The sequence below is a fragment of the Carica papaya genome, chromosome 9 (assembly GCF_054855325.1).
Source record: "Carica papaya isolate Zhongbai chromosome 9, ASM5485532v1, whole genome shotgun sequence".
Lineage (NCBI taxonomy): Eukaryota > Viridiplantae > Streptophyta > Magnoliopsida > Brassicales > Caricaceae > Carica > Carica papaya.
The window spans coordinates 22,524,951-22,548,643 of record NC_142317.1 but is presented as its reverse complement, the minus strand read 5'-3'; the positions used below and the strand labels follow the sequence as shown (position 1 = coordinate 22,548,643).

At 29.4% G+C, this 23,693-nt stretch overlaps 1 pseudogene; it reads right to left on the bottom strand.

The window, feature by feature from the left end:
- Nucleotides 1-2,040: 2,040 nt before the first annotated feature.
- Nucleotides 2,041-23,204, bottom strand: LOC148240192 (neutral/alkaline invertase 3, chloroplastic-like; annotated as a pseudogene).
- Between the last annotated feature and the right edge of the window lie 489 nt (nt 23,205-23,693).

Sequence of the window (23,693 nt, the reverse complement as noted above, 5' to 3'; positions counted from 1 at the left end):
TAGATTCGTTATAAGGATTCATATTGTTCAAATAGTTCCTAAGTTTTAGCTAACGACCGCGAACTAACTCAAATCACATATTTGACTTTTTATTAAATTATTTTTTTACTCTAAATAACAGAAAAACATAAAAGTACAATCTAAATTAAATACGTCCAAAAATATATACGTGTACTTACATTAGATATTCTTTAAATGTAATCTTATAATAATTTTTTTTATAGATTACATAATGAAAATAATGTTAAAACTCTAAAATATTTGATTACATAAGTTCAAAATAATGAAAATAAGATTTCTATCTCTTTAATTTTTAAATTTGAAAGATTAATGTAGAAAGAAATTTCTAAATTTTGACTCCTATTGAGCATTGAATTCTCTATATTTAGGTATCTTTTAAGTATAATCTTGTAATAATTTTTTTAAAGATTACATACCTTAGAATGAAAAATAATGTTAAAACACTAAAATATTTGATTACAAAAGTTTAAAAATAGAGTATGACACTTCTATTTTTTTTTCTTTCTTGATGTTTTCAACTTTTCTTTCAATCTTTCTTTAATGCTATGATTTATATTTATGATGCAATGTTTAGATAAAAAATAACAAGATAGTTTTTTTATTAAAATTACCTCTATTAATTTCTTCACCACAATATGATTTCTTCATAATCTTATCCTCACATTTATTATTGTGTTACGATGTGATCAATTTTAGGTGATCTAGAAATATAAGAAGAGTTAGAAAGTAATTAGGAGAACAAGGAGGAAAAACATAAGGAAATGAAATAGAAAAACAAGAGTTAGATTTGAAGCATTATAGAGGTAAGTTCTCTTTTTTTTTCCTAATGCATAATGCACAATTAGGTAGTAATTGTAAAGTAGATTCGTTATAAGGGGTCATATTCTTCTAACAATTCTAAATTTTAGACCGCGAACTAACTCAAATCTCATATTTGACTTTCTATGAAATTACCTCTTTATCCTAAATAACTGAAAAACATAAAAGTACAATCTAAATTAAATATGTCTAAAAGTATATACATGTACTTACATTAAGCAGTATTAAATCTATCTTGTTCATTTGATTCAATTTTTACTTTTTTATGTAATTATTAGTAATCCTTTACATGTTGAATGAGGTATATATTCATTAATTTTATTTTTAAACCACTTATATTTTTAGGTTGAATTCATTGAATGAAATTTTATTTCATAATTCTTCATATATAGGAAGATAAATTAGAATTTAGTTCTCAAAAAACATAAATAAGAGAGTTTAAATATTAAAATTGTGATATATTGTTAAATTATAAAATATAGGACAAATGTAGCAAGTAAATTTCTTAAGAAAATGATGAAGCTTGTTTAGAAATTAAAGCAAATGGGACAATTAGATACATATACAAATATTTTAACTTCTAATACTATACTATACTATATCTATTTTTAAAATATAGTTTCTCAACGAGTGGTGTAATTTGACCCACAACCTAAAAATTTCTATGTACTTTCTTCATTTACAAATTGAAAATATATACATATACATGAGGTTAATTGAAATTATTATTGTCATAATCGAGCAATAGAGTTAAAATAATATAAGAGTATTCTCAATTTATAGTGAACTTTTTAAAAGAACACCTTTCACTCCTATAGTACTATATATATGATATAAAGTCTATAAACAGGAAACAATTTGTTTATTCTCCAATCCAGGAAGATGTTTCAAGCTAATGCTAATCGTAAATCAATATATCATCTTTACATTAAGATCTAATGATACCCGAATCACTGCTCAAAAGCTTTAACCCCCAAATAAAATGAAAAATAAACATTGTTATAATCACCATTCTACATTTAAGTTGTTAAGATAGGTAAGTTAAGCCACAAATTGAAGTTACCTATCCTTATGTGAAAGCAGCTTAAGAATCTTATATTATGCAAGTCTTTTGGGAGTTCTTCCGACCACACTTTCTCTTGGGGTTAGCACTTATCATGCAAGAGAAGGCATTGACAATCTCATAATCCTCTTCAATTTTCAGAATTTTGACTGCACTTCGGTCTGCAAGTAGAAGCTTAGCCACAAGGTATCCAGTAATTGACCATGTCTGGAATAATGGTGCTTGCTTCCCGATGAACTTTCTATTTTCATGTCATAGTATTAAGGTCAATTGTCTCTTGATATGTGTCTTTCGACAACTTCAACAGATTTTGCAGTGATTTCTGGTTTTTTCATCTTTATGGGTGCAATAGTAAGTTGTAAAAAGTCCATTTTTAAAATCTTAAGCCACTGCCAACTTTCCTTCATTATTACTTTATTTTATAAAACATCAACAAGGTGCCATATCCTATTGGAGTCAAGTATGTGAACTTAAGAAACTTATACCTAAATATAACTTCTACAAAGGGTTCTTTGGAGCAATGAAAAAAACATTAGCAACAGAGAGAATATTTAAGCATAACAAACTAACTTACCATAGCAGAGTTTGCCAAGAACCACCATTGTGGTAAGACCATGGACTGCATGAAAAGGAAACGTAGTGAGAAATGCTGAAAATAATGAAGAAATATATCATAAATAAATAATACGAAAGTAGATTCTTATGTGTTCTTAGGATCACTACTAGTGATTATTTGCCACACCTGACCTTCAAGAGCAGGATAACATATCTTGAATAGCATATTTGCTACCAAATCTGTTTCGCTTCAATAAGATCTAGTATGGCATATGACTAATCAACTATTGTCAGACTGCTTACAACAGACCACATGTTTCTTAGAGAAAAAAATCAAAAATCCATATGTGCTAGTTGTAAATTTCCAATTAGATAACCTCCTTTATTGGGCATCCATTCCACCAACCAAGGAGAAATTTGATCTGGGTAATTTTTGAACTTATTAACTGCATCATATGAGTACTCCTCAATCTTGCAACTATAAATCTCTTTCAGTTTTCGCAAATCAATCAAATAATACTCCCTGATGTGGAATGAGAGAGCAAGTAGGCAATTATTTAGTGCCGAAACAGATCAGCTGATCCATCTTCTTGAGCAAGCATTTCACGTGCACAGAGTAAGGTAGAATAAAATAATGCCTTTAAGACAAAAAGGTAAACAAATAAGATCTCTCTATTACTAACTTATAAATTTAAATAATGGCTGATCCATGTAGGCTAGTGAGTCAGATCATAATCTGTTGTTTGAATCCAATTTGCTAAAACATTGATCAAAACTAAAACGACTGGGAATAGTTCTAGATAAAAGTAGTAGAATTGCCTCAGAAATTCCCATATACATAATGGTAATCAAATAATTATAACCCTCTTAATCCTCAAACCCTTCTTTTATCAAAGTGAACCCAAGAGATTCTTGACTCAATTGAAATAATACCTTCTTCTACTTCAATTTCAAGAATGATTAACCTTAAATGAAAAAACAAGCAAAAGAAACAAATAAAGGCATTAGATTCAATGTGAGTATTTTAGTGAAAACTTTCAACTAAATTAGACATACAACCCAAAAGTAAAAAATTCAACAATAAAAAGGAAAATAAACTTTGACCCTCAAGGAAAACTAATGAAATGATGCTACGAATATACGTAATACGTCTCTTTCCCCCCGTTATTTTTAGGAACCATAAAGAATTATCTTCTAATACCTAGAAGTCATATAATAAGAGTACTTAAAAGGTGAGAAAACCTCATCAAAAGACAAAAGCTAATGATTACAAGGCACCAATGCAACTTTTTTGTAAAAAACAACAGAAAGCATCTAAATAACTAGTAAATTTGTGATAGAACTTAACAAAAGTCCTACTAATTGGACCATTCATAAATCAAGGATTCCAAATCAAGAAAAAAAATCATAGCTTAAATCCAAACTCATATGAAGTGATATTAAAAATGAACATACTCCAAAACTGAACGAGAAAATAAAAGAGAAAGGTGCATACCTTGTATGAAATAAAAAGTGGATTTGTATTGAAGCGATGTTTGGAGCAGAAAAATCTAGAAAAAGAGAAGACAATGTTGTGTCGTTTCAATATCTCGACACAATCAACAATAATGCAATTGTATGTATCGTATTTAGTTTTGTTTTGGATAGTTGTGGATTATTATGAATAAATAAGAAATTATATAAAAATTCTGCTTGCTCTTCTTTTCTCATCTTGTCCTTTTATTTTATTTATTCATTTCATTTGATTATTTTTTAATTCTATATATAAATTTTCTCTCATTTTTCTACTTGTTTTTCCTTTTCTCTGAATCACATGATTAATGATAAGTATAGCGGATGTGCAGACGAAGGAGATATCTTGCGATGAGGGTAAGCACACTATGAATTCATGCACCCTCCATTTTCATCAATTTGCCATTAATTTATTCAACTTATATGATCAATGATTTGTGTTGAGCATATTTCTTGTTTGTTTGTGTACAATAGTTCTCTCAACAATGATATACTCATAATTTTCCCTCTCTTGCTTGGTTAAGATAAATCATGAAAGACAAAATGCAAGTAGGTTAGAGAAGAACAAGTGCCTGGAATTCAAAAGCTTTTGGAATGAACTTTAATGAGAATCATAAAAAATAATGGATATGTGAACCAATCAAGATAAAGTTGGTTTTTTTTTTGTTTTTAGATTTTCATGATTCATTAATGAAATTCGAGATATGATCACACTTTTATATGAGATAATAAGAATCTATAAGTAAGAATCATTACTTTGTTTCTAAAGTGGAGGTTTTATAATATGAATGTTTTTTTTTCTTTATTAAAAGAATTGGAATTAAACTACTTTATCTTACATTATTTTTTATTAAAATACATGAGAGATTGTTTTAGTATTGTAATAACAATATATATTCATGTGAGTTTTTGAAAACAAAATCAAAACTAAGGGTCTTTTATATGTGTGTAATAAGAAGACGAGAGATCTTTGACTTAATGAGAGAAAATATAAGAAAACTCACCCTTTATATGTAGGCATTTTGTGAGTTTTACTTTAACACATTTCTTCTTCTTTAATATTTATGTTAATAAATAATTTAAGAAAAATATTAATTCGAATTTTTTCGCCTATTATAATTGTTTTAATAAAAGAATCTAATCGTTACAGAATATTATTTTCATTTAGATATGCCATGACTCTTTAGGACAAAATCCAATTTCATTACTATATCTCTACCAACAAAGTTATAAGTTAAATCTTTTGATTCTATTAAATCAAATATTATAAACAAATCATTATTAATACATATAATTATATCCAAAAAGTGATAAATTTTACATTTTAATAAGATACAGACTTGTTATCTTCCAAAAAAATGTAAGAATCTTAACCATTCAAACACCATGTTTATGATCATTTATGAAAATTCTTAAAAACTTCATTGTAGTGTATGCTTAATTGTGATAAATAAACATAGTCACAAGCTTTAATGGGGGCATTTTGGTGCATGAAATTCATGTTCCCATGTTAATGGATGTTAGTGGCTAGTTTCTCCTTTTCAATGGTATCATCCTATGTTTACCTTATAAATAGTTAGCTCTTCTACTCTATCCTATCTCATTCCTACATTTCTCTATTGCTCTCTCTTTTATCTTTTTTCTTTCACTTTCATTTTTTTTAAAAATTTTCTTGAAAGATTCTAACTTTTCCTTTTCTAGTTGCGCAAATTAATAAAATCTATGATCTATTGGTAGCTAAGCTTATTGTATCATACAATTAACATGTCAAAAATCTCCTTTTTATACTCACCTTATCTGATTCACCTAGTGCACACCTCAATCCTTATAATGGATGTTCAAACTTCAATTCCTATTTGTATAGAAAGTAAATGTCTAAGGTAAATTCTCCTATCTTTTTTCACCAAGAGATTTTTACATAAAACTATTAAATATCAACAATTCATCTCAACCAATAGCAACAAAATTTAAATTTTTTTGAAATAATATCTTTTAATTTGTAATTATCTCTGTAGAATAAGTATGAGTTTCAAAGCAAAAAATTAAAAGTTAGGTCAAGATTTTGACCTACTATAGTTCCCTCAACTAAGAGAACTTAATAATCATGAAATATTTTTTTCGCCTAAAAACATAATAGGCACGTTGAGATTAAACTCAACTTAATCACGACATCAGCAGCATAAAAAAAAAGTTAAGAGTTTAAATTTGTTTTCCATGAAAAAGTAATACTTATTACAACCTGCAGAGAATTTATTGGTATTGATTTTTAGAAGCTTTCATCCCCTCATCTGCCTAACAAAAAAAAACGTAATTACTTTATAATATTGTTATTGAAAGAGATGAAAATAGATAAAATAAAAATAATGAAAAATTAAATATTGAACTAAAATTTTATAAATTAAAAGGATAATAATTACTTTAGTTAAGTTACAGTAATTGAAGAAAAATATAAGTCTTATTTTATTCTTAATTAATTTAAAAGCAAATTGAATTATTTAAAAAGAAACTGTATTTATTACAATAACAAGGTATTCGAGAGTAATATTCTCCATTTACTAGAACGATTCAAATTAAAATATTAAGGAATTAAAAAAATAAATAAGAATCAAATTAAATAAGTTGTAAGAAGCAAGAGTACCTTTATTTCAAAGAGTACATTTGCGCTTGCGAGGGGTGGTTCTAGCTTCCAACTGCACCACCATACATACCCCATTCAGTGAATAATAATAATAATAATAATAATAAATATTTTAAAATCAAAATCTACAATGTTTAATGTTTTAAAAAAACAGTTTTACTTTTTATTAAAATATAAACTTTGTATTTTCAGCAAAACCTAAACTTGTAAATCTTAAATAAAACATAAAAAAATTTAACTACTACCATATTATTATAATTCATTATAATTTTTAATTGCTATAATTATGACCTGGTAAAACAAATTTTCAATTAAGTAAAACTCATACTTTATAAGTTAGCAAATTTAAATTTAGTTAAAATTTTTATGAAATCCATAAAAGAAAAAGATATATATGAAAATAAAATTTTGCAAAATATGTAAAATAAAATATTACCTCAAGAAGGATGTTTATTTTTTCCTTTGTAAGTAAGAAGCCATTTTCGATTGCATCCAATGCTGCTATGCACCTTTGTTTTTTTAAGAAAATAATTTTAAAAAATTATAAAAAATCTCAATAAAGAGATATATTAGTATTATCTAAAATAAAAAAATAAGTACGAAATTCATTTACTAAATGCATATATAAAGACTGTTAATCAATTTATGATGTCAATTATGTATGAAAGCTTACCCTTCCTTACTCTTTTCATCAGATGCCTTAATGAATTCCTCATATTTTAGTGCCATTTGACAAGTGTCAATGCTGCAATTAATATCAGCTAATTATTTTTTTAAATAAAAATTGTGTAAATCTATTGATTAAGTGATATACATCAATCATAACGCAATATAAATAATCTCCGAGTAAGAATACACACAAAACAATAGTTTGACTCGAGATTAATTAGGCAATATACACTAAATGCAATACAATACAAGTAACTTTTAAATGATGACACACACGAAAGTACAATCTGACTCAAACTTGTGATCTCTTGTAAAAGAGGAAATGCATCAACTATTAAACTAATTAAATAATTAACTAAGTATACACATATACCAAATAGATATATATATCATACTAATATATATTTTGTTAATTAAATTATTAATTATTTATCTATTGGGTGGATATCTATATGCTTTTATCCTTATCTATAAGAGTATGAATTCATATCCGATTATATGTCTCATGACATATCATTTAACGACTAAACTGCATGAATTTTTACTAACAAAACTTGCACTTGAGAATTTTTATTATTAAATACATATTATAAGATCAATAACAACACGCATAAATACTCCAAATTAAAGAGTTCTGAGCTATGATTATTAGTATTAATTATAAACCTTAAGGAGGCTCCTTTAATCTTGAAGCAAAGTTCACAAATTTTAGGAAAATCAGCATCAGATACTTTGTCATTGCAAATTAAGAGAAGAGAACCAAATAATTAAAACCCATTAACTAGTCAAAATTGGTTAATAACTACTTAGATCTATATCGAGATATATATTATGTCCACATACAAAGATTTAGTCATGTCTGATAAGATGATTTCAGATTCAACTACGAAGGTGGAGTGTAACGGCCCCTGAAAATTCAAAAGAAAATACATATAATAATCTGAGTGCGGAAGCAAAATCAAAGATTAAGGTTAACATCCCTTACACAACAACTTAAAAGTACTAAACAATACCACGGAATAAGTTCTCTAAAAGAAATACGAGAAATGAGAAAAATAAAGGAAACTATAAAGCATCTAGCATCTACTCGCCGTCTTCTTGTGGATTAGGCTCGGGAACTCGGTCCTTCTGATCTAAAATGGTTAAATAAGGAATGAGCTACACTAGCCCAGTAAGGGCATCACACTATATCATCGTCACAGAAGCAAAAATTGGTAGAAAACTGAAAACAACCAATGGAGAACAAATTTTAAACCAATTCAATTATTTAAAATAAAACCACTTACCCTTTTTTTTACCCTTGGAGCACTTGTGAAAACAACCTATAAAGACAATAATATCATACAGATCATAATTTCATGCATAATCAGTAACATAAAATACATCATAAATTTGTATTCATTAACAATAGCTGATTATCACCGTTTCTCGTTTTCATCAGCATACTAGTATCCATGGGGATCCATAGGGATCCCCGCTACACGTGAACCATTCCCCTTAACAATCTTAATCCCAGGGCCATCCCCATATCACTTCTGGTATAAGCGCCAAAATAATAAACCTCAATACCCCGTCCGGTATGAGGGTGAAGCGGGCCGTCCCCATATCCCGTCTAGTATGAGTGCCAAATGACCAAGTCTCTATACCCCGTCCGGTATGAGACGACGTTCACGGTAGGATTTCCTATGAACCTGGTCCGTCCACCATCTCGCAGGATATCTAATGAGGTTGTTATCTTATCCATTTATCAAATCACATCCCATTCCTATTTGTCCTTAGTCTCTGTTACCAACTCAAACATAAATATATAAACAAGCAACGTCCATCCAACAAAGCAAACATATCTTAGATTCCCAAAATCAAACAGTAGTGAAGTAAGCAGTGATACATGCATTTAAAGCTATAGAATAGATAAACTAGATACCATAATGCATTTAGACTGTAAAATAAATCAAACAGGAATCGACAGAGAATAATGTCCAGTTCGGACTCCATTAGCAACCGTAATTAATTATACATATCTATTTAATTTATATAAAATACAGTATTATCATTTATTTAAACTCCAATTCCATGATAGGAAATAGGGTGAAGGGTCCTTACTTGATTCGATGCCGAAAACTAGATTGTCACTACGCCTACGAGCAGTCCTAGGTTCCCTGAATTTTTTCTCGGGAACTAAAACGGGCTTACAGTATCTACACATGTCCCAAATAACCCAAAAATCAGACCCAAGGCCTACTCGGCCAATTTCAGAAATCTGGCACGGTGGCTCTGCGGTGTTCCGGTGATGGCGCCGCCGCTCGCAGCGGTGATCCACCTCGGGTTGGCTGTTTTCGGTCGAATTCGACCAAACTTGCATCAGTTCCTCTGAGAAAACACACTTAGGGCCCTCGGTTGGCCAAAAAAATGAAGAAAGCCGAAACTCACCTACGGTGGGGCTCTCTGGTGCGGTGGCTCCTCCAGCTCACGTTGCGGTTGGGTGTTTTGCTCCAGTCAACTTGTAGAGGAGGAAACGGTGATCACAACGGTGAGAAAATCACATCAAAGGGGAATCGGGAAGGGCCTCATCAGAGGCAAAAATTGAAATACCCCGCGGTAGCGCAGTTGAGCTTTGGCAGTGTTTTCTTGCCAATTGGCTAGTGCTTTTACTCTTATTTGGCCATAGGTGGGTTTAAAATAAAATTCTGAGCAAATGGTAGAATTTTTACCTCCTTTGGCGGCCGGAAATTGCTTCGGTATGGCAGCGGGTGGCAACGGTCGACTCCCCATTGGCTGGGCTGACTTCTCCGGCGAGGGGCTCTGGCGGTTAGGGTTAGAGTTTGGGTGCGGATGGGGTTATTTATACCCATCCGCTTTTGATCTGAGCTGTCCATCGCTTTTAATTTGGATTGTCTGATCACGATTAAATAGGGAGTGAATCTGGGCCATTCGTCGCGATTTAATCTTGGACGTCCATGCGCGATTCAATATGGACCATCCGTGCGCGATACAATCTGGTCCGTCTGTGCGCGCTTTTGATCCGGGCCGTCCGTGCGTGCGGCAATGGATCTCAGTCATTCGATCGCGTGCACGTGGATCGCCCACGTGGCCTTCCGCGTTAGCGTCTCTGCCAACTGGCGCGTCCTAGTTTGTCAGGGCTACAGACGGGGCAGCTGACGTGGCACAACTTTTTTAAATTGTATTTTGACCCCCAGTTTCTTATTTGTCTTTTAAAAATACCACCAGAACCCAAATTTTCACCCCTTTTCCCCAAAATTATTTTCGATTAAACCCCTAAATAATTTTTACCCCTTTTTATTATTATTATTATTATTATTTCCATTAAAATAAATTAATTTAAATTTAATTTAATTTAAAATTACATAAATAATAATTATATTCATATAATTATAATTAATAAAAAGAAAAAAAAAGGAGAGGTTGGGTGTTACATGGAGAGCATATTAGAGAAATAATTAGGACCTCAACCAGGCACTCCTCTCATTTCATATGCTATTCCAAGAAAGTGATCCACCATACCCTTTTAAAAAAATCGAATGCAAATCAATCAACAATATCGATTTATATACATGATCACTAAATATATAACAAAAAAATAGATAAAATGTTAAAGCACTATACCTCTTGTTCCATCGAGTGGATCATGTCAAGGAGCTACATGCTTCAATCCATCATATTAGAAACAATTCGAGAAGAGAAAAATGGTTTTATCGAGAGAAGGGAGATTTTTTTTTTCGAATTTGCAATGCTCACCGAAGCAGCGGAGAGTTATAATGAGTTTAGAATTTTTAAGAAATTGCTAATAATCTAGGTCATTTCTAGGGTTTGATATTTAGGTTATCAATATTCGATGCATTAGTGAACTTGCATATTTTTTAATTTTGTTTTCCAGTTTGGATTATTCTAGCCAACAATTTTATGAGAAAAAATATTTTCTTTTGAAAAAAAAAACAAGAGTTTAATTTAATCCATTTATAATATTGTATAAACAACAAAAATGGTTGTTCTCCAAATAAATTACTTCAACTGATAAAAGGCATTATATTGGCACCTTTAAGAATGGTTAATTGCTGCTAAAAATTAGACAATAGATGATAAAATTTTACCAGCAGATTTATATTATCACTAAAAGTCAAAATGCCATAAAGTAAATTTGCAGCAAATAGAGGAAGCCACATATACATTTCATGCACAACCTGCCCATTTCTTTATTTTTTAAAAAATTATTTCACTTTTATAATGACAAAAAGAAGTACAAAAGAAATTAAAAATAAAATAATTTATCCTTATGTTCTAAAACCTAAAGAAAATTCAATCTCCTCTATTGCAAGACACTAAAACTTCTCTCTCTATGTTAGTTGCATCTCATTGCAGTCATCACCCATCACCTCTCTTTATTCATTGAAGTATCAGTTTTCCTTATCAGTCATTAAACACCGTATTTCAAACAGTAAATTTACGTTACTCAGTTTACTCATTTGTATGAGATTAAATTATTTATTCAAGTTAATCCATACCTTATTATTTGACCGAACTATAAATTTAGTTGTATTTCTTTCTAGTACTATATAAGTCAGTAAACAACCCAAACTTTAGAAAAATATTCATCAAGTATAATTTTAGACAACATAATTTTAGTGGTTGATTTAGACTATTACAAAAGTTGAAATGTTGCCAAGTAATATGCAACAAATAGAGGAACTCATGTGTCCATTTTGTGCCCACCCTATTTATTCCTCTACTTTAAAAAAAAAGTTTCTTAACTTTTGTATCAACAAAAAGGGGTACCAAAAAAAATTAAAAATAAAATATTTCATCTTTATCTTAAAACCTAAAGAAAATGTGATCTACTTCATTACAAAATACCAAAGCTTTTATCTTTGTGTTGGTTGCATTTCATTGTAGTAACTATCAATCGTCTCTAATTATTCACTGAAGCATCAGTTCTCATAATTGGTCGTCAAATACAATATTTTAAACAATAAATATTCATCATTCAATTCATTTATTTACTATAAAATTAAATAATTCATAGAAATTAGGTTATACTTTATCATGCTCAAGTAAGTGAAGCAAAAATTGAGGTTCATGGACAATTATCTATCTTTCAGAAGTTCATACTCATTTCTAGCTAAGTTATGTATTATTCTTATAATAATTTTAAATCCAACTGAGAACAAAGGAAACAAAATATAGAATGAAAGCCTAAACATGCTCAAGTAATAACCTAAACTCAGAGAAATATTGATCAAGTATAAAATTTGTACTTGGTACAAAATTTGCCAGATAACTAAGTAACACAAAATCTATACTAAATTAAATTTTAGGACAAAAACTTTGGATCTTAGTGCGACATAACATTAAAAAAAGAAAAGACTAAAACCTTAAGATTTAAATGTAACACCGTAGTTTTAGAGTTTTATTAAGACCAAATACATGATCGAAACCTCATAGTTGTCTTAAGATAGGTCTAGAACACGAGAATAATTTTAAAACCTTGCACAACCTTTTGGTAATACTATCTTCTAACCTCATAGGTATCTCAAAATAACTCTAGCAGCCAAAAGTTTTATTATCTTCAACTACCCTTGAACCTTAGCATTGTTTATCCCAAATTAGGTAAGCAGTTCTGAAGCACTACACAAGGACCCATGAGTTTCCTAACTTTCTGTTAATTTCAAGGAATGCGCTTGTGCTTGCGAGGGGTGGTGCTTGTTTCCAAATATATCAGCATACATACCCCATTTATTAATTAATAATAATAATAACAAAGATTTTAAAATCAAAATCTATAATGTTTAATATTAAAAAAATAGTTTTACTTTTTATTAAAATATAAACTTTACATCTTCAGTGAAACTTAAACTCGTAAATCTTAAATAAAACACAAGTTTAAACTACTACTGTGTTGTTATAATTTATTATAATTGTTAACAGCTATAATTATGCAACCAGCAAAACAGATTTTTAATTAAGTAAAACTCATACTGTATAATTCTACAAATTTAAATTCAGTTAAAATTTTCACAAAATCCATGAGAGAAAAAGATATATATGAAAATAAAATTCTGCAAAATATATAAAATAAAATATTACCTCAAGAAGGATTTTTATTTTTCCTTCATCAATGTGAATTCATTTTTTATTGCATCTAATGCCGCTACATACTTTAAAAAAAAAGAAATTAAAAAAATTAAAAAAGCACAATAAATAGATATGTTAATCGATTTATGATGTCAATTATGTATGAGAGCTTACCCTTCCTTACTCTTTTCATCAGATGCTTTGATGAATTCCTCATATTTCAGTGCCAATCGACAAGCACCAACGCTACAATTAAAATTAACTAATTATTTTTTAAAATAATTACAATTCAACACTACTTTCAAACGATAACACACATAAAAGTATAATCTCACTCGAACTTATGATCTCTTGTAAAAGGATAAATGCATCAACTATTAAACTAATTAATTAATTAATTAAGTATACACATACACCAATCAAATATATATCCTACTAATAGATATTTGGTTAATTAAATTATTAATTATTTATCTATTGGGTTGATATCTATGTACTTTTATCCTTATCTATAAGAGTATGAGTTCAAATCACACTATACATCTCATGACATATCATTTAGTTATTAAAATGTATGAATTTTTACCAACAAAAATTATACTTGAGAATTTTTAGTATTAAATGCATATTATTAGATCAATAATAACACACATAAATACTTTAAATTAAAGAGTTTTGAGCTGTGATGATTAGCATTAATTATATACCTTGAGGAGGCTTCTTTTATCTTGAAGTAAAGTTCGCAAATCTTAGGAAAATATGCACTAAATACTTTGTCCTTGCAAATTAAGAGAAGAAGACCAAATAATTAAAACTCATTAACTAATCAACGTGGTTAATAACAACTAAGATCTATATCAAGATATATAATATGTACACATATAAAGCTTTAGCCATGTCTGATAAGGTCATTTTAGATTCAGCTACGAAGATGGAGAGCATATCCGAGAAATAATTAGGACTGCAACCAGGTACACCTCTAATTTCATATGCTATTTCAAAAAAGTGGTCTACCATATCCTTTAACAAATATTGAATCCAAATTAATCAATGATATCGATATATATACATGATCAATAAATAGATAACAGAAAAATTGATAAGATGTTAAGCATTAAACCTTTTGTTCCATCGAGTGGATCATGCTGAGGAGTCGTATGCTTTGATCCATCCTTTTCGAGACGATTAGAGAAGAGAAAAATGGTTTTGCCAAGAGAAGGGAGATTGTTTTTTTCTTCGAATCTACAGTGCTCACCAAAGCAGCAGAGAGTTATAATGAGTTTAGTATTTATAACAAATTGCTAATAGTCTAGGTCATTTCTAGTGATTGATATTTAGGTTATCAATATTGTATGCATTAATGAATTTGCATTTTTTTGAATTTTGTGTTCCAAGTTTGGATTAATCTTGCTAAACATTTTATGAGAAATTTTTTTTTTAAAAAAAAGAGTTTTGTTTAATCCATTATAATATTGTGTAAAAAACAAGTATGGTTTTTCCCTAAATAAATCACTTCAACTGATAAAAGGAATTATATTGGCACCTTTGAGAACAATTAATTACTGCTAAAAATTAGACAATAGATGATAAAATTTTACCAGCAGATTTATATTGTCATTAAACATAAAAATGCAACAAAGTAAATTTGCAACAAATAGAGGAAGCCACTTATCCATTTGAAAAAAAAAATTATTTAGCTTTTATATTAACAAAGAGAAATATAAAAGAAACTGAAAATAAAATAGTTTATCTTTATGTTAAAATCATAAAAAAATTCAATCTCCTTTGTTGCAAGACACCAAAACTTCTCTCTCTGTGTTAGCTGCATCTCATTACAATCATCACCCATCATTATTCATTGAAATATCAGTTTTCCTTATCGGTCATTAAATTTTGTATTTTAAATAGTAAATTTATGTTACTTAACTCACTCATTTGTATGAGATTAAATTATTAATTTAAGTTAAATCATCATTATTATTTGACAGATTACAAATTTAATCGTACTTCTTTCTAAAACTATATAAGTCTGTAAACAATGTAAGTCAGTATAATGACATCCAATAAAACATTTTCTTCTTCATTTTTAAAAAAATCATGGATAAAAACCATTTTGCTTAAGCAAGTGAACAAAAAACTAAAACTCATGAACTATATCTTTTAGAAGTCCTTACTACATCTTTAGCTATGTTGTATACTACCTAATTACACTTTTACATCTAATTATAAAAAAGAAAAACAAAATGTGGAATGAAAGTTACTTTTAAATCCAACTAAAAATTAGAAAATAAACGACACAATTTTAGTGGGTGATAGACATTGTCACTAAAAGTCAAAATATCGCTAACTAAATATACAACAAATAAAGGAAGCAACTTGTCCATTTCATGCACAACCTATCCATTTTTTTACTTAGAAAAAAAATTGATTTAACTTTTATATCAGCAAAAAAATACATAAGAATTAGGAAATAAAATAGTTCATCTTAATGTACTCAAACCTAAAGAAAATTTGATCCCCTCTACTGTAAGACATCAAAGTTTCTATCTTTGTATTAGTTGCATCTTATTGCAGTCATCATCAATCACCTCTCATTATTTATTAAAACATCAGTTCTCCTAATCAATCATCAAATACTATATTTTAAACACTAAATGTTCGTCATTTTATTTATTCATTTGTATGAGTTAAATAATTCATTGAAGTTAAGTTCTACTTTGTTATCTGATTAACCTACAATATTAGACATATTTCTTTCTAGTATGGTATTAGTTTATGCAATGTAAGTCAATATAATAACATCCATTACAACATTTACTTTTTTTTAAAGAAAAATTCATCATCAATGAATAATAAAGACCATTTTTCTCAAGTAAGTCAACAAAAAACTTAGGCTCATGAATAAAAATATATATTTCAATAGTCCTTACTACATTTCTAGCTAAGTTATGTACTATTCGATTAAAGTTTTAAATCTAACTAAGAAGAAAATAAACAAAATACGAAATGAAAGCTTAAACATCCTTAAGTAAAAACCTAAACTTTAGAAAAATATTCATCTAGTGTAAAATTTGTACCTCGTACCTTTAAAAAAGGTCCTATTACAATTAGAAATTATACAATAGACGATATAATTTTAACAGTTGATTTAGACTATCACAAAAGTTAAAATGTTGCTAGGTAATATGCGACAAATAGAGGAACTCATGTGTCCATTTCGTGCCCACCCTATCTATTTCTTTACTTGAAAAAAAGAGTTGTTTAATTTTTGTATCAACAAAAAGGAGTACAAAAAAATTAAAAATAAAATAGTTCATCTTTGTCTTAAAACAGAAGGAAAATGTGATCTACTTTGTTGCAAGATACCAAAGCTTTTATCTGTGTTGGTTGCATTTCGTTGTAGTCACCATCAATCTCCTCTCATTATTGTCACCATCAATCTCCTCTCATTATTCACTGAAGTGTCAATTCTCATAATTGATTGCCAAATACTATATTTTAAACAATAAATTTACATCCTTTGATTTGCTTATTTATTATAATATTAAATAATTCATTCAAATTAGTTTCTATTTTATTATTTGATTGAACTATAAATTTAGTAGTAGTTACTTTTAATACTAAGTAAACTTATACAATGGAAGTCAATACAATAGCACCCAATATAACATTATTTTCTTAAGATAAAATCATTATTCATTAGCAATAAAAACCATCATGCTCAAGTAAATGACCAAAACCATCATGCTTTGAGTAAGTGAAACAAAAATTGAGTAGGTTCATGAACAATTATCTATCTTTCAGAAGTCCTTACTCATCTTTAGCTAAGTTATGTATTATTCTTATTCTACTTTTGAATCCAACTAAGAAAGGAAACAAAATGCAAAATGAAAGTTTATACATCCTCAAGTAACAACCTAAACTCAGAGAAATATTCATCAAGTAAAAAATTTATACTTGTTACAAAATTTACCATATAATTAAATAAAATAAAATCGATACCAAATTAAATTTTAGGACAACAAATTTGTATTTTAGTGCAACATAACATTAAGAAAAAAAGAAAAGACTAATACCGCAGTTTTAGAGCTTTATTAAAACCTAATACATGCTTGAAACCTCACAGTTGTCTTAAGATAGGTCTAGAATGTGAGAGCAATTTTAAAACTCTACACAACCTTTTGGCAAAGCTATCTTGTAAGCTCATAGGTATCTCAAAATAGCTCTAGAAGCCAAAAGCTTCCTTATCCTCAACTACTATTGAACCTTAGCATTGTTTATCCCAAATTAGGTAAGAAGTCCTAAAGCACTACACAAGGACGCATGAGTTTCCAAGCTTGGTATTATTAGGATGTTGATGCAATACATTTCGGTTTTATCCAAGTAATACCTTATAAAGAGTGTTACTACCTCTTATACCACATGTTAGAGAAATTAATATTACTTTTAGACAGTTAAGTAAAGACATTAATTGAGAACAATTGAAAATGTTATATCGTTTGCTGGACAAAATTATCTAGTAAATCCTTAATTATATATTTTTATAAATATTGAACCTTTCAACATGAATTTCATTAAAATTTCTTGCCCCAATATATAAATTACTTAAATCTCACTTCTATTTAGTTATTAAAATTTGATATATATAACAAAACATATATCATGTAAATTAAAGAATAAATTTCTTACTTCCTAGTAATACTCTATTGAACTCTCTATAGTACTAGCAAATGCAACAAACTCTTAACAAGATACAGGAGGAGGAACAAATGGTGATTTTATTACCTCTCAAAAATGCCCAATTAAGCCCATCAAAAAATTGGTGTCATTTGATTGCCATTGCACCCATTATGGACTCCATTCGCCTGGTGGGGTCGTTGATTATAATCACGTGATCAAATCCTTTGCTGGCTCCGAGACCATGGTTTCTTTGGGAATTTAGGTGCTCGAGCCACGATATTCGCTAGGGGCAACTCTTGGTCAACTTCCTTACATAGCGTCATCCCATATAACATTTTGAATATGAATATCCCTAGTGCCCACCAATCAACTGCATTTCCATGCCCTTCACCATACCCAATTTCTGGTGCTAAGTACTAGTGGGTACCAACATAATACATTAATTAAACATTGATTGGCTCTGTGATGATTTCCACAACTGCGCGATGTGTTTACTTTTTTCTATTTGTGTTGACTAGGGCGTAAGCAGGAGGCTACATCAGGTGTGATACAATTGGCTAGAATGTATGATGAATTAGAAAAGTTGGGTTTATGATCAGGATAATAACTTGTTTTTGTGATTGATGATGCATTTTGAGCAGAAATTATGTGGATTATTGATGTGGGATTATCATCTTTTAGTGAGAGATCGAAGTCGGTCAACGAAATGTAGTCGTCGAATCTTACTAACACATTTTTGGGTTTCAAATCATAGTAAACTATCCCCATCACATGTAGGTATTCTAAGGCCACTATGACTTCAGATGCATAAAACCAGTGCAAAAATGAAAAGGTTACAAATCTGACTCCAAGTAAGAATAGACACAAAAATACAATTTGACTCGAGATTAGTCAAGTGACATACACTAATTACAATACAATACAATACAAATAACTTTCAAATGATGACTCACATAAAAATACAATCTGACTCAAACTTATAATCTCTTATAAAAGAAGAAACGCATTAACTATTAAACTAATTATTTAATTAATTAAATATACACATATATAGTTAATTATATTAATAATTATTTATCCATTAGGTGGATATCTAAGTACTTTTATCCTTATCTATAAGAGTATGAGTTCAAATAAGACTATACATCTCATGACATATCATTTAACTATTAAAATGTACGAATTTTTACTAGTAAAAATTGTACTTGAGAATTTTTATTGTTAAATGTATATTATAAGATCAATAATAACACATATAAATTCTTCAAATTAAAGAGTTTTGAGCTGTGATGATTAGTGTTAATTATATACCTTGAGGATGCTCATTTAATCTTGATGCAAAATGCATAAATCTTATGAAAATCTGCATAAGATATTTTGTCCCTGTAAATTAGGAAAAGAAGATCAAATAATTAAAACCCATTAACTAATCAAATATGGTTAATAACTACTCAAACCTACATCGAGATATATATTACGTACACATACAAAGCTTTAGCCATGCCCGATAAGATGATTTCAAATTAATCCATGAAGGTGGAAAGTAGATCATATAAATAATTAGGATTGCAACCAGTATCTCTTTTCATTTCGTATGCTGCTACAAGAGAGTGCTCTACTGCATCCTTAAACAAAAATCGAATGCAAATCAATCAAAAACTTCAATATATATATGATCGATAAGCAAATAAGAGAAAAATAGATCAGATGTTAAGCACTAAACCTCTTATTCCATTGAGTGGATCATGTGGAGGAGCTATGTGCTTCAATCCTCCTATTTGAAATGATTGGATAAGAGCTGTAACAACCCATACCTCCATAGTGAGTCAGGGTACCGTAAGAACTTATATTGCCAGCGAAAAATACAATAAACTTCTATTTCTAAATAAAATTAAGTACGTCCAAGCGCAGTGTTCACATCCCTCGCTAGTGAGGGTTAACCATTACATCTATCTAAAATCAAGAAGCCATCTAATTAAAGTTTGTGTAACTCATATTTTCCTACACGTGCATCATAGAGAACACTGTCTCTACTCACCTAGATCGGCTCCCAGAGTTTGTTTATTCCATTGTCAATCCCATTCTGACTTCTAAATAACACCACTTTCAACCTTATAGAGAACACTGTCTCTGCTCACCTAGATTTGTGTAAACATCCCCGAAAATTTAAAGGAAATATATATAAAATCTCTAAGTGCATAAGCAAAATAAAATAGATTATGGTTAACATTCCTTACACAATAACCAAACGTATTAAATGTATGAAAAAATAAGCTAACTAAAGTAAATACTAGAAATGAATACTATAAGGAAACTTATAAAATCTTTAGGCATCTACTCACTGTCTTCCTACAGAACGGGCTCGGGAACCAAGTCCTCCTGATCTGAAATGGTTAAGTAAGGAATGAGCTACACTAGCCCAGTAAAGATTTCACACTATCTCACTGTTACAGAATTAAAAGTTGGTAGAAAACAAAAACGACCAATGGAGCATAATTTATAACAAATTCATTTTGTAATAATAAAACCCTTTATTGTCAACTTACCTCGGTGAGATTTATGAAAACATCTTATGAAAATAATAACATTATAATATCAGGAAATCATACGCACTCTGTAACATAACACATGTTATACTTTTAATATTTAAATCATCAGGCAATAAATTTTCTCTTTTACCAGCCTACCAGTATCCATGGGGATCCATAGGGGTCCCCGCTACACGTGAACCATTCACCTTAATAACTTAATTCCAGGGCCGTCCCCATACCCCGTCCGGTATGGGCGCCAAAACCATTAATCTCAATACTCCATCTGGTATGAGCGCCAAAACATTTAAAGTCTCCATACCCTGTTCGGTATGAGAGATAATGTTCCTGGTAGGGTTCCCTATGGACCCGGTCCATCCACCATCTCCCAGGTCACATACCTTTTCTATTTTCCCTTAGTTTTCTGTTTCTCACATAATCATAAATATTTAAACCAGTAACGAGCATCCAACAAGGCAGGCATATCATCGGATTCACAAAATCAAGCCATAATGAAGTAAACAGTGATTCATGCATTCAAAACTATAAAATAAATAGATTAGATACCACAATGCATTTAAAGCTGTAAAATAACTAAAACAGCAACTAACCGAAAATATATCAGATTCGGCATGGTGGCTCCGCCGTTTGATTAATTTATATATGTTTAATCATTCATATATTATGTGGGTATATATATATATATATAATTGGGTGTGTATATATAAGTATAGATAATTTTTCTCTTTATTTAACTTCAGTGAAAAATTGGAGGTGGACTTTCACGAGATTGGAGAACTTATTTTCAAAATCAAAAGGGTTTCTTCATGATAATTAATTATACAACCCCGGATAAACTATATAAATGATATTAATGCATAGATCATAATAAATATTATTGTGTGTGTGTGTGTATATATATAATCATGGTTACTATGGTACTCCAGCATTGGTGCTTGTCGCATGGCACAGATCTGTCGTGAATTCCTTAAGCCTATTGAGGAACAATCTAAGCAATAGTGAGCAAACATTTATTTTTCTGTGTTTTTTTTTCATCTCTATAATATTCTTATACAAATATACGCACCAATACATATATATATATATATTGAAATTTCATTTACTCAAATATTGATAATCAAATTAACTTTGGTTCAAAAATTCATCTTGAGACACTTGTGTCTTTTCTATAGGTGTATCTTTCAATTGGAAGCACTCAAACATGAATTCTCAATCTTGCAAGAAAAATTAAGCATTCTTCATAAGGTAATTAATAAATATTGTTGGTATTTTTTATAATGGGTAATCATTTCACATTTTCATTAATAATCTTTTTAAGCTATTATATTGTATATTTATTTTTACAACACAATTTCTCAATTACTAGTGTGATTTGACCCACAACCTAAATATTTCTATGTAATTTCTTCATTTACAAATTGAAAATATATACATATATATGAGATTAATGTCTATTGTTGTTGGAAATATATTTATTTTTTTATTTTTAATATTTTTTGTGGTACAGTTTGAGAGAAGGATTGCGGCTAATGCTAGACCTAGATGAAGTAAAAGTTGTTAAATGCTATATGTTTAGTTTCCTTTATGAGCTGAGCTTTAGTTTCTTCTATGAATTGATCCCATAAACTTGGAAGTTTGTAACAGAGATTTAGTTTCCTTCATGAGTTGATGCTAAGAACTAAAAACTTACAAGTGTATAGTAATGCAAAAATATGTAATGAATAAAATATGAGTTTGCAAGAAATATCTTATCATCACTTTCTAATCACTCTCTCAGACAATGCTTTACATACCAGTTGAATTTTTTCAACTAATCTGGAATCAACCGAGGAAATGTATTGAAAAGTTTTTTTATCAAGCATTAATTTAGATGGCAAGGTGATGATTTACGAGATAGAAAAATACCATAACAAATACAAAATGATTTACAAGATGCAGAAAATATCATAATCAAACAATAAAATTAAAATAATGTAAGGTATTTTTGATTTATAGTGAATTCTTTAAAAGAATGTCTTTCACTCCTATAATACTATGTATATGATATAAAGTCTGTAAATAGGAACAAATTATTTAATCTCCAATCCAAGAAGATGTTTCGAGCTAATGCTAATCCTAAATCAACATATCATTTTTACATTAAAATCCTATGATACCCGAATCACTGCTCAAAAGCTTTAACCTCCATATAAAATGAAAAATAAACCATTGTTATCATCACCATTATACATTTAAGTTTTTTTTATAGGTAAGTTGAGCCATAAATTGAAGTTACCTATCCTTATTTGAAAGCAGCTTCAGAATCTTATATTATATACGTCTGTTGGGAGTTCTTTTGACCATGTTTTCTCTTGGGGTTAGCACTTATCATGCAAGAGAAGGCATTGACAAGTTAAGAATCCTCTTTAGTTATTAGAATTCTTTCTGCACTTGGGTCTGTAAGTAGAAGCTTAGCCACAATGTATCCAAGAATTGATCATGTTTGGAATAACCGTACTTGTTTCCCGATGAACCTTTCTATTTTCATGTCATAGTATTCAGGCCACTTGTCTCTTGATATGTGTCTTTCTGTAACTTCAACAGCTCTTGCAGTGATTTTTGGTCTTTTCATCTTTATGGCTGCAACAGTAAGCTATAGAAAGTCCATTTTTAAAATCTCAAGTCGCACTGCCTATTGTAGACTAATTCAACATTGACAGTTGGATATTTGACTTAGTTTTGGATTTATCTCCTAAAATTTTTGATGTTTTGTTTGTAATGATAGAATTTGAGTTAGTGGCAGATTGCTCTACCATTTTTTTTTATTTTTTGTTCAGTTGTAAAGCCTATTTAAAAGGCATTTCTGGTTGCTGAATATATCATCCCACTGCATTTAAAATTCCAGCAGCAATTCATACCCATAAAATGTTTTGATTAATATTTTTATTTTTCTACTGCATTCATTTCTTGTCTACTATATTTTTCCTTACTGCCGCAAGTTTGAGTTTAACAAAGCTCTCTTCTCCAACAATAGTGGTATCAGAGCAAAGTTTGGTTGTAATTGGGCGTGCATCTCATGGCGACAAATGGCAATGTCGTGAGTATTTCTCAACCATCAATT